Raw genomic sequence first — 12890 nt, 5'->3', positions numbered from 1 at the left:
AATCAATGACAAGACTTAATAAGAGCAAGAGTGACCTCATATAGGTAAACCAGGACTGGCCCATAAAATGTTTTTGGTTTGCCCATCTGAATACAGACAACTTCAGAAGATCTCAAGTCAGCACAACACACAACTTACACAACACAACTTACAATAGACAAAATACAGAGAGCGCTCCGAGTCAGCCCCCTTCAGCTGTCGCTTTCTTTAGGTGAGCCCCCTTCAGGGATTGGCTCCAAGGGTGTCTGTCACTTTTTGGATCAGCCTACAACAGTTGGCATATGTTCAGATTTTTTGCATTTAGAGTTGTCATAGGTGCAGGGACATCGTAAGGATTTTGGGGGGCGAAGCATTGAATGTATGATCCAATATCAGCTTTACATGCCCTATTTGAGCAGGTCACTGACAGTGCCCAGGCAAGCTCGTCCAAATTCTAAGAAGCATATTTATACTCTGTCCCCTGGGCATGGCCATTGTGCAGGCGGGCATGACTCCTGTCTTTTCTAAGGCAGGAGTCATTATCATGGGGGTTGTGCATCATAAAATGACACTAGTCATGTTAGCGTCAATATTTTTTACGCTAACCTGACTTGCACCATTCTTTGATGCACAACCCACAGTCTTCCCTACGCCTCCGCTGCCCGGTTAGCGTAATTTGTTTTGACTCTAACCAGGCCGCAGTGCGGGCACGCGTCATTCCATTAGTAAGACATCCGTCTGGTGCGTAGGGATGGCGGTAGCCGGCTTTAATATTTTTTACGCAAACCTGCACTAGCGCAAGTTTGCGTCAAAAAGTATAAATATGAGCCTAAATATGTTTACATATCTAACATTCAGGGATAGCGATATGTGTTTTCAATATTGCAACACCGCAGCAGCTCACTAATATTACTGCAAATAATCTCTGCCACTGCCATTTCTCATATGCAAGGTCCTGTTTAGATATGAAAGGAGCTTTTCTATGGTTGTTGAATGTTGTTGAAAAACAAACAACATTTGTCTGCAAAATAACCCATTTTTGGGCAGGGATCCAGGAGTAATGTTTTCACATGTAAGGTTGATCCAGCCAATATATGCCCACATAGCAGTATTGGGATATTCTACAGATGTTGAGATTTCATCTTTGCGGAAAAAGTTCTTATTATATTTGAAATAGCTTGATCAATAATTCTTCAAAATTGGTGATCAGAAGTGACCTGACAGACTAACAATGGTGGGCCAAAATGTTAACTATTAAGGAGTTAAAGGATCGATACTCGTTAAGATCTGGATCACATAACAAATTTCCGCAATTATGTGAGGGAATGAGATATGGTGGTTAAGGCTGGCCATCTTGTGCTTGTAGAGGTACAATTACACAGAAGTGTACCATCTTTAGGCAGAAATTTGAGGTTCTGAGAAATGTGGCATTTGAATACTGCCTCTTATCATGATGCGTTGATTCATTGAATATGTCAAGACAGAAGGTTGAGGTTGTGGGAAATGTGCAATGCAAAATGATTTATTGGATGCATATATACTTGATGGTAATTGAACATTGCCTTCTTTTTTGATGTGTTGGTTCATTGCAAATTTCGATTTGAAGGATGTATGAACTTTTCCAATACAAAAGCATTGTATGCAAAATGTCTGTGATACACTCCCACACATCACTTGTATTAAAATTAAAATAAAGGAAATGGTATTTAAAACAATTTATGTTTAGAAATCATGCAAGGTCCTCGTGGGCAAGACTGTGTGGAGAATAGAGCCAGATCTATCATGGGGCCCCCTGAAAGGATGGGGCCCTGGGCTAGTTCCCACTTTGCTCATGCCTTATAAAGTGTCTGCATAGGTGATAAGGACCCAAAGTAGTTACACTCCATACGATCCAAAGCATAGCCTGTTGCCAGCAATTGGGCTGGAACTGGCACTTAGGGCCTTATTACAAGTCTGGCAGTCACTGGAGTGCCAGACTCGCGGTGGAGGTCCCGACCGCCGCAGTTTTGAGGGTCCAACTGTCAAATTAAGAGTTTGGCAGGCAGTCAGACTGCCAAAGGACCGACGTCTCTGCCAGGATCAGTGATCCCGACGGGATGATGGCTGTCGTGTTTGTAATCATCCACGGCGGTGCTAAAGTTAGCGCCGTCGTGCTGATTGCAACCTTGTTCTCCGCAGAGAACAAGTGCAGGGGCGATGGTGGGGGGCTGACCTTCCCATACCAATGGCATGGGCAGTGCACGGCTCCCCCTACCCAGCACCCTAAAAATGTGCACTGTCTACTGGTCAGACAGCGTGCATTTGAAAGGTACGGGTGCCCCCTGCATGCAGCAGCATTTCCGCCGGCTCTATTATGAGCTGGGAACAATGCTGCCGCACCATTCCCTCTGGGTTGACCAGCGGAAACCTTGGTTTCTGCCAGTCAGGAAAGTTGTAATGGGGCCAGTGGGGAGACCACCAGCACCGTGGCGGTCTCCTCATCGGGAGTTTGGTGGACAGATGTTTCTGTCTGCGAAAGTCCTAATGACCCCCTTAAACTGGTGGCTTTAATGCAGAGTCTGTCTGTCCAACCTGTAGATGAGTTGTGTGTCATCCTCATGGGACAATGCCATGCCTCTGAAAGATATGGGCCTGATTTAGAGTTTATCAGAGAGAGTTACTCTGCCAAAAATGAGAGAGATTATCCTGTCGGCTGCATTATGATCTCATTATAGCCCATGGTGATCGTAATAAGGCGGACGGGATATCTGTCGCATTTGTGACTAAGTAACCCGTCCGCCAAACTCTCAATCAGGCCCCTAGTCAGCTCAGAGAGAGGTTGAATGAATGTTAAACAGAATGAGGGGAGAGAGGCGACCTCTGTGGGACCACATAGCAGGCTGCAGAGTTACTCGATTTAAACATTAAGGAACATTTGTGACTTCAGAAAAAAACCTCCTATGACTCACTCAATTGAACGTATTTACATTACCACATGATCCTCATAACAACCGCTGTGGAGAGAGGTCCCAGCTGCTGCAATATGACACACATGCAAGAACTGAGGTGCTCTAGCAGACAGCATGAGTGGGGTTCCTGGCACTGGCATGGCTGAGGGCTTAGAGTGTGTGAACTGTGGTGCACTCATGGAACTGCACCCGAGGTCCCACTACTGGAGCAGCAGAGTGTACTGACTGCAAGCACCTCAGTTCATAAATTGGCACATGGGTGCATTACACGCTAAAATATGTCAAGAAATGATAGATTTGCATTTCATGTAATTATCTGCAACCTGCAGTATTTCTGTATAATTACATGAAAGCAAATTACATGAATCTCGCATATTCAAACAAAGTTCCATTTGCAACCCCTTGAGTTGAGATGTGCACAGAGGAAGAGGCTTGATGGGTGATTCCCCTTTGACTTAGTGATTTGCAAGGGAATGCATCAATAATTTGTGAATGAAATTTGTGTTCCAAACCATTGATGCACCATGAAATCAAGTAAAAGCTGTTCACACAGTGGGAGCTGTCATTGAAGGACATCTTTTACTTCATGGCCATAGGGGGTGGGGAACAAACAGCGGACAAAAGGACCACTGCATGATCCCCCTCATGTGAGTGACTAAATGTCAATGTGTAGGTCGAGCTTACCATACAAAAGGTCTGTTGTGAGCTTACGAAGAACCTACTGGGGCTTACACCCCATCCACTGCTTACCATTTGTCGCCTTTATTTTCACTCTTATTTCCTTCTTCTTCAGTGGTTTTCCTTGTCCATCTTGTGCTGGTCTTTCCCTGGAATCATAACCTCTTTACCATACTCTTGACAGGCCATTCGCTGCTCACTTTTGGGGAACAACTTTTTTTCGCTAAGCAGTTCATCAGAGTGCATGTGTTTTCCAGCTCTCTCTTTCTTTTGCTTCTCCCCACCTGTGCGCTCTGTGTTGCACACTTCCATGTGCTTCTTCTCTCGCCCCAATGCTCTGTTTTGCTGTCACCCACACGTTGCTATTTCTTACCTGGCTTCATTTTTAATTTATTACCCCCACCCCCGCTTCACGTTGCTCCCCTACATTAATCTGCTCCCTCCACTCGCTACTCCATTTCTCCCCATCCCCACCCTGCGGTACTGTTTTATAACGTAATAATTATTTATTTTTTGGAGGACTAGGAAGCAAAGTTTTGCCGGACCGCCATGAAAGTGGTTTAGTGTACTTACATGTATTTTTCATTGACCGATCTAAGTGGAGTCTGCCATCTTAGATTGGTCAATCAAAAGTCAAACAAAATGGCACTTGCATCACTGTGTAGGTCACATGCATGGTGACCCGCGGAAGACTACCAGGACATTTTCCTTGAACAAGAGGGTAGGTGTGCTAAGAAAAATGGGAGCTGAACAACTTAAGCAGAATAGTAAACCGGCAGTGGTGTTTATTACATTATAAAACAGAAACACAAGTCCCATAACTCAAAGGAAAAATACCTGGACTGGAATCGCACATCACACATGGACCTTAGAAACTTGGCAGCTATGCAGAGTGGGTCTGCAAAACATGGTTAATGGATTGTGTTGTAACCTGAATGCTGCAGTGTAAAACTTGATGTGCAATCTGTTAAAATACCCCACCCCTATGAAAGCCTATGTAGGTTGCATAGTATTTTGAAAGTGGGACAGATAGAAAATTAATGTCACCATGTCCCTACAGTGACAAGGCCCCAAAAGCTATTTTTGCTGTGGCAGGCCTGGCTGTCCTACAGAGAAAACCAGAGTACAGAATAAAATATCACCACTGCTACCTTAGGTTTGGGACCAGCAAGGAAAATAATGAAACCACTATTTTGAATGGATATCAAAAACCAAATCTAATGGTGAAGTTGAATTTATAATAAATGTTGGAACTGCCAGCTCTTGGCCTGGTTTCTCCTGTCTTTTGGCTTCTGACCTCCTGTTTTTGACCCTGTGCTGACCAGTGCTAAAGTGCAAATGCTCTTTGTCTAAATGTTATTGGTGTTCGGTTTATCCATGATTGACTTATTGTGCACCAGGTGTGCCCAGGGCCTTTAAATCAAATGCAACTAGTGGGCCTGCAGCACTGATTGTGCCACCCACATGAGTAGCCTTGCAAACATGTCTCAGGACTATGATTGCAGCGCCTATGTGTGCAGTTTCAAACTGCCATGTCGGCCTGGAAAGTGCACCCACTTGTTAGGCCCAAACCTTCCCTTTTACTACATGTAAGTCACCCCTATTGCAGGCCCAATGCAGCTCCATGGGTAGGGTGCAATGTTTTTAAAAAAGGGATGACATGTACTGGTGAGTGTTACATATCCTGATAGTGAAATACTGCTAAATTCAGTTTTTACTATTGGAATGACTATCTCTCCCATAGAGGCATATGAAAATTGCCTTGAAATTTATTTTAAATGCAATTTCCCAATGGGGGCAGATAGAGATCTGGAGTTTAGGGTCCCTCAACTCACAATTTAAAAATATATATTTTGGTGCAGTTGGTTTTTGAATTGTAATTTTGAAAATGCCACTTTTAGAAAGTGGGCATTTTCTTGCTTAACCATTCAGCCTGTCTGTAGAATACACGTCTGGGTCAGGATGACAGTTGGGCTGTTTGTGAATTCCATATAGACAGTGACACAAAGGGAGCTGAGGAGTGTCCTGCATATCCTGATGAGTCTCTTGGGTTAGAGTGGGGAGGTTGGATCTGACACCTGAACCTGAAAGGGCTGTGCCTGTCCTACCACAAAGCAGTCTCAATCCCCCTGGAGTGTGTCTGGGGCCAGAGCAGGAAAGGCAGAATCCTGTGCACCGCAAAGACTTCGCTTTGAAATTTGCCTACTTCTAAGACTGAAATGGGTAAAGGTGCTTGTATGAAAGTAGCCTCTTTCTAGCATGGTTACCACCGCTTTTGGCCTGTTTGTGAGTGTGTGTCAGTGTGTTTTTACTGTGTCACTGGGATCCTGCTAGCCAAGACCCCAGTGCTCATAGATAAAAACCTATGTCAGTGTGTTTTGCCTGTCTCGCTGAGATCCTTCTGGTCAGGTACCCAGTGCTCATAATTTATGGCCTAATGTGTATGCCTGTGTAGTGCCTAACTGTATCACTGAGGCTCTGCTAACCAGAACCTCATTGCTTATGCTCTCTCTGCTTTTACATTTTTCACTGTAGGCCAGTGACTTCACTTAACAATTTCAATTGGCAAACTGGACCCCCTTTATAAGTCCCTCGTATATGGTACCTAGGTACCCAGGGCATTGGGGTTCCAGGAGATCCATATGGACTGCAGCATTTAGTTTGCCACCCGTAGGGAGCTCAGACAAACCCTTACGCAGGCCTGCCATAGCAGCCTGCGTGAAATAGTGCACACATGATTTCACAGCCATTTTCACTGCACTTAAGAAACTTATAAGTCAACTATATGTCTAACCTTCACTTGCTGAAGGTTAGGTGCAAAGTTACTAAGTGTGAGGGCACCCTTGCACTAGCAAAGGTGCCCCCACATAGTTCAGGGCCATTTCCCCAGACTTTGTGAGTGTGGGGACACCATTACACATGTGCACTACATATAGGTCAATACCTATATATAGGTTCACAATGGTAACTCCGAATATGGCCATGTAACGGTAATTGTAACTCCAAATCATGGAACTGTCCCCCCATTACAAATCTGGTATTGGGGAGCCAGTTCCATGCATCCTGGGGGCTCCACCATGGACCCCCAGTACTGCCAAACCAGCTCTCTCAGCCTTGCACTGCAGCTACAGCTGCTGCTACCTCACAGACAGGGTTCTGCCCTCCTGGGGTCTGGGCAGTCCAGTTCCAGGAAGGCAGAACAAAGCATTTCCTATGAGAGCAGGTTGCTACACCCTCTCCCTTTGGAAATAGGTGTTACAGGAGGGGGAGGGGTAGCCTCCCCCGGCCTCTGGAAATGCATTGGAGGGCACAGATGGTACCCTCCTTGCATACACCAGTCTACACCGGCTGAGGGACCCCTTCTCCCCTGCTCTGGCAGGAAACTGGACAAAAGAAAGAGGCGTGACCACTCCCCTGTCCATCACCACCCCAGGGGTGGTGCCCAGAGCTCCTCCAGTGTGTCCCAGACTTCAGCCATCTTGCTTTGCAAGGTGTGGGGGCACTCTGAAGGGCTCTGAGTGGCCAGTGCCAGCAGGTGATGTCAGAGACCCCTCCTGATAGGTCCTTAGCTGATGAGGTAGCCAATCCCCCTCAGGGCTATTTAGTGTCTCTCCTGTGTGTTCTCTTCAGATTCTGCTTGCAAGTTTCCTTCAGGAACCCTCTGCAACAACTTCAGCATCCTCTGACCTCGGACCAACCGCAGCCTGCTCCAAGAAATGCTGTAACTGCAACAAAGTGTCTACGAGAGACACTTTTCTTCAGCAACCTTAGCTCCAAGTCAGCAATTGCAACAGTTTCCAAGGTATGCATGCTGTGGGGACTCCCTGTCTTCATCCTGCACCAGAAGGACCGAAGAAATCTCCTGTGGAGTGATGGAGTCACTCCCCTGCTCCAAGCAGGCACCTTCCAGGGCCCCTTGGCCCACTGGTACTCTGGGACTCCTCTCACGGCAACAAGCGTGTGCCTAAGGACACAGAGGGTGGACATCATCGACATAGACTGTCCTGAGGTCCTGGTGACGCAATTTGGAGGAGGTATGACCTTGCCTTCCCCGAGAATGATGGTACCCCTGTGTTTTGTGTCTTTTTTGCCTCCTGAGGCCTCTGTGCACTCTTTGCAAAATTCCTTCGTGCACAGCCAGGCCCAGGTCCCCAGCACTCCACCCTGTGACACTCAACTCGCTGAGTTGTTCTCCAGCGGCGTGGGACCTTCTTTTGTTGTGCTGCATCAACCACATTTTACACCTCCTTTCAACCCGGATCCTGTGGCTTCTGGGGGTGCTGGCTGGCATCATGGGGGTTCTCTAAAGTTCTGAGAGCCCCCTCTTCCTCCTCACACAGAGTTCAAGGCCCCAGGCCCCTCCTGGGTCCATCCAGCGCCATTTTGATGAAAAATGCACTTTTGCCGTATCCAAGGCTTGTTGGCGCCTTCCAACATGAAATCTCATCTGCAACAAGCTTCACGCCATGGTACATCTTTTGCATCATTCAGGAACCCGCAGGCATCTTCCTAGGGTGCATTTCTGCAGTCTTCAACTAACCAGGGGCTCTTCTTTTGCACCATCTTCTGGGTTGGCAGGGGCTCCTGTCCTTCCTGGAACTTCTTTAAACATCTGGACTTGGTCCCCTTCCTTTGCAAGTCTTCAGGTCAGATAATCCAGCAGTTGTTCTGTGCAGACTTGGTTGGCTGCTGCAAAATCCCCAAAACGAGGTGTAGTGTGTCCTAAGGAAACTTTCAGTACTTTACTCATGCTTTTCTGGGCTCTGGGGTGGGGTAATTTACTTACATTTACTGTATTCTTACTCTCCTAGCGATTCTGCACACACTACACTTGTCTAGGGGGAAATTCGTGATTCACATTGCACTTTTTTAGTATATGCCCCTAGACCTATTTTCTCCCATTGTATGCTATAGGATTTCCTACTGTTTACATTGTTCTATGACTATTTACTTGTCTAATTTTGGTGTCTAGTATATATATTGTGTATAATACTTACCTCCAGAAGGAGTATTGTCTCCAAGATATTGTTGGTATTGTGGCACCCAAATAAATACCTTTATTTTTAGTAACACTGAGTATTGTCTTTCCTTGTACTGTGTAAGTATAAGTGGTATTGCATGAGCTTTGCATGTCTCCTAGTTCAGCCTAAGCTGTTCTGCTATAGCTACCTCTATCAGCCTAAGCTGCTAGAACACTACTACATTCACTAACAAGGGATAACTGGACCTGGTGTAAGGTGTAAGTACCCAAGGTACCCACTACAAACCAGGCCAGCCTCCTACAGTGCTGGACCACTGACAAATTATAATCCTTCTGGACTGAGGACATTTTGCCAAGAAGAAGAGCTGGATTGCTGTAGAAGAGTCTGCCACTCTGGCTATTGCTTTGCTGTGCTGGCCTGCTGCTTGCTGCTTCTGTCCTGGGAGTGAAAGGACTGGACTTTGCTTCCTACACCCTGCTTCCAAAGGTTCTCCAACGGCTTTGATTGAGCCTCCTGTTAAGAAATCTCAGGGACATCAAGGACTTCATCTGCCAGCATGTGGGCTCTTTTCCTGACAGTAATGATTTGCCAAGATCCAGATCCAGGGGCCCTGGGAGTGACATCTGGTGCAACCAAGAAGAAACCGAGTACATCGGCTCCAGAGTTGGTGCTGCTGTCCAATTCCATGCCGCTGCCTGCACCTGGGTCATGGTCCCTGCTGAGTGCAATGACCGCGTCCAATGCCGCAGGCCCGATGCCGCTGCAGTGCCTCTGAAGTACCACCACAGTGTGAGTCCCGAGTTCCGTGTCACAGATGCCTGTTGCACCTAATTCTGACTCCGCCGCAGCACCTATGGCCCATGGTGTGATTGCGGCCCTGCAAAGTTGACACCCTGCATCTCAACTTACTGAATTCATCCACCCCTCCAGGTCGTAAGGAACCAATGCACTGCCACCGATGCCACATCACCTCCCCTGCAACCATAAGGAAACAACGCCTCACCTCCTCTGCCTAGCAGTAAGGAACCGACACCTCACCTCCCCGATAGCAGTAAGGAACCAACACCGCACCGGTTTCAGCGACGCCTCCCCAGCTCTGTGCAACGTCTTAGTTTCCTCATCGTTTTCAAAGATACTGTACCTGGGATCTGTGCGACTCCGTAACTGGCCTGCTCTCCCTCATGAGTGGTGTCGGACTGTTGGGAATGAGTCTGTCAAGACACCATGATAGCCCCAGGTGGAGCTGTTGTGTTTCTAAGCACTAAACTAAGATTTAACATTTACAAATGTGTATCTTTACTTGTGTATGTTGGATTTATGGCATTTTGGTCTTGTTTTGCTCAGATAAATATTGGCTATTATTCCAAACTGCTGTGGAGTACTTTTGTGCTGTTTTTACTGTGTTACTGCGTGTATGTACAATTACTTTACACACCGCCTCTGAGATAAACCTGACTGCTCTTGCCAAGGTACCAAGCGGGTGAGCAGGGTGTATCTTAGAAGTGTGACTCCTGTACCCTAACAAGAGTGAGGGTCCCTACATGGACAGGGTGCAAACCACTGCCAATTAAATACCCCATTAAGTAACTTTTAGAAAGTTACCCTTACCCTGCCTGAAACTCTCAGAGGCTAATTTGCATTAGCTCTCCAGCAGCTGGAGAGCCGGCAATTAGCCTTTAATGAGGGGTGAATTCCCTTCCAGGATCCACAGAACAAATCACTTTGATGGACAGGTCAACCTGAAGGAGCAGGTATAACTCCCCTGAGCTCAGCTGGACATTCATGGTGAGGGCTAATTCTCCTTCCATTGGTACAACAGTGTCAAATCCTGCTTGAAAGGCCTGTTTAAGGCATGTGGAAATGGGCACTCTTGAAAGGGATTAAACAGGATCAGATCACAATTATTGTCTATCCTCTTTCTGTGTGCTAAGGATCCTGCTTTACCTTAATAGACTTCTGTCTTTTTGTTGTGGCTCAGGGGCCTGCTTCAAATTGGATTTCAGTGTTAGATATGGGAGGAAACAAGTAATTTCCATAGCACACTCCGCTACACAACCTCATCTATCCGAACACAAGTTTGGAGGCTGAAGACTTTGGCCATCTTGGAATTGCCTGTTTGCAGTGTCATAAACAGGAATTACTAAACAAGCATTTACAATGTAATTGGTCTCACATTTGCTTGAGTTAGAGCTTTTGACGTTGGTAATGCATAACTGGACTTTTCTAGGCACGTAATTCCAGTGACCCTGCATATAACTAAAGGAGCAGCAGGCCTACTGGAATATTATTTTGCACAATGCCCTTAAAACACAAACTACTCTCAACTGTAAACAAAAGTTAGCTAAAGAAATGTGAAGTTCTGTGTCTGTAACCAGAGAGCCAGGTGTTAAATTATGAGTACCACAGACACCTGAAATCCCTTTGGTGTGAGGGACTGTGTTATGTCCTTTTAAAAAACACACACTTGACAGCTCAGCTGGTAACTCCTTTGAAATATAAATGGAAACAAATGTGTGTTATCAGGAAGTTTCAAGATACTCTATTATTTCATACCAATAGAAGCTTCTGAGAGCCCCTTATATTTGCAAATAAACCTGTTGCGCACATTTACACTTCTTTCAGGCGAGCAGTCACTCTGGAAAAAAATAACTGTTTACCTGTGTGTTACTTGTGGCTGTGGCTCTGCCTGCCCTGTGAAGAGATCTTATCATGTTGTGTGAACTCAAACAATGTCTCCACAGTGACTGGCTTGTAAAGAGTGTGAAGGGCTGTAAATGAGCAGATGGTAAAGCGCACAGTGACTGCTTGTAAAGAGTGTGAAGTGCTGTAAATGAGTAGATGGTAAAGTGCACAGTGACTGCTTGTCAAGCGTGTGAAGTGCTGTAAATGAGCAGATGGTGAAGCGCACAGTGACTGCTTGTAAAGAGTGTGAAGTGTTGTAAATGAGCAGATGGTAAAGCGCACAGTGACTGGCTTGTAAAGAGCGTGAAGTGCTGTGAATGAGAAGATGGTAAAGAACACAGTGACTGCTTGTAAAGACTGTGAAGGGCTGTAAATGAGCAGATGGTAAAGCGCACAGGGACTGCTTGTAAAGCATGTGAAGTGAAGTAAATCAGCACATGGTAAAGCGCACAGTGACTGCTTGAAAAGCGTGTGAAGTGCTGTAAATGAGCAGATGGTAAAGCGCACAGTGACTGCTTGTAAAGTGTATGAAGTGCTGTAAATGAGCAGATGGTAAAGCGCACAGTGACTGCTTGTAAAGCATGTGAAGTGCTGTAAATGAGCAGATGGTAAAGCGCACAGTGACTGCTTGAAAAGCGTGTGAAGTGCTGTAAATGAGCAGATGGTAAAGCGCACAGTGACTGCTTGTAAAGAGTGTGAAGTGCTGTAAATGAGCAGATGGTAAAGCGCACAGTGACTGCTTGTAAAGAGTGTGAAGTGCTGTAAATGAGTAGATGGTAAAGTGCACAGTGACTGCTTGTCAAGCGTGTGAAGTGCTGTAAATGAGCAGATGGTGAAGCGCACAGTGACTGCTTCTAAAGAGTGTGAAGTGTTGTAAATGAGCAGATGGTAAAGCGCACAGTGACTGGCTTGTAAAGAGCGTGAAGTGCGGTGAATGAGAAGATGGTAAAGAACACAGTGACTGCTTGTAAAGACTGTGAAGGGCTGTAAATGAGCAGATGGTAAAGCGCACAGGGACTGGCTTGTAAAGGGTTTGAAGTGCTGTAAATGAGCAAATGGTAAAGTGAGAAGTGACTGTTTGTAAGGAGTGTGAAGTGCTGTAAATGAGCAGATGGTAAATCGCACAGTGACTGCTTGTAAAGCGTGTGAAGTGCTGTAAATGAGCAGATGGTAAAGTGCACAGAGACTGCTTGTAACGCCTGTGGAGTGCTGTAAATGAGCAGATGGTAAAGTGCACAGTGACTGCTAGTAAAGAGTGTGAAGTGCTGTAAATGAGCAGATGGTAAAGTGCACAGTGACTGCTTGTCAAGCGTGTGAAGTGCTGTAAATGAGAAGATGGTGAAGCGCACAGTGACTGCTTGTAAAGAGTGTGAAGTGTAAATGAGCAGATGGTAAAGCGCACAGTGACTGGCTTGTAAAGAGCGTGAAGTGCTGTGAATGAGAAGATGGTAAAGCGCACAGTGACTGCTTGCAAAGAGTGTGAAGGGCTGTAAATGAGCAGATGGTAAAGCGCACAGAGACTGGCTTGTAAAGGGTTTGAAGTGCTGTAAATGAGCAAATGGAAAAGTGCAAAGTGACTGCTTGTAAGGAGTGTGAAGTGCTGTAAATGAGCAGATGGTAA

The 12890-nt window shown here is 46.0% G+C and overlaps 1 pseudogene; it reads right to left on the bottom strand.

The window, feature by feature from the left end:
- The window catches only part of LOC138249304 (TRPM8 channel-associated factor 2-like), a 133702-nt pseudogene extending 129785 nt beyond the window's left edge, over positions 1-3917 (bottom strand).
- Positions 3918-12890: the final 8973 nt, after the last annotated feature.

The sequence above is a fragment of the Pleurodeles waltl genome, chromosome 8, assembly GCF_031143425.1.
Source record: "Pleurodeles waltl isolate 20211129_DDA chromosome 8, aPleWal1.hap1.20221129, whole genome shotgun sequence".
NCBI classification, from domain to species: Eukaryota; Metazoa; Chordata; class Amphibia; order Caudata; family Salamandridae; genus Pleurodeles; species Pleurodeles waltl.
This window is presented reverse-complemented; position numbering and strand designations above follow the sequence as displayed.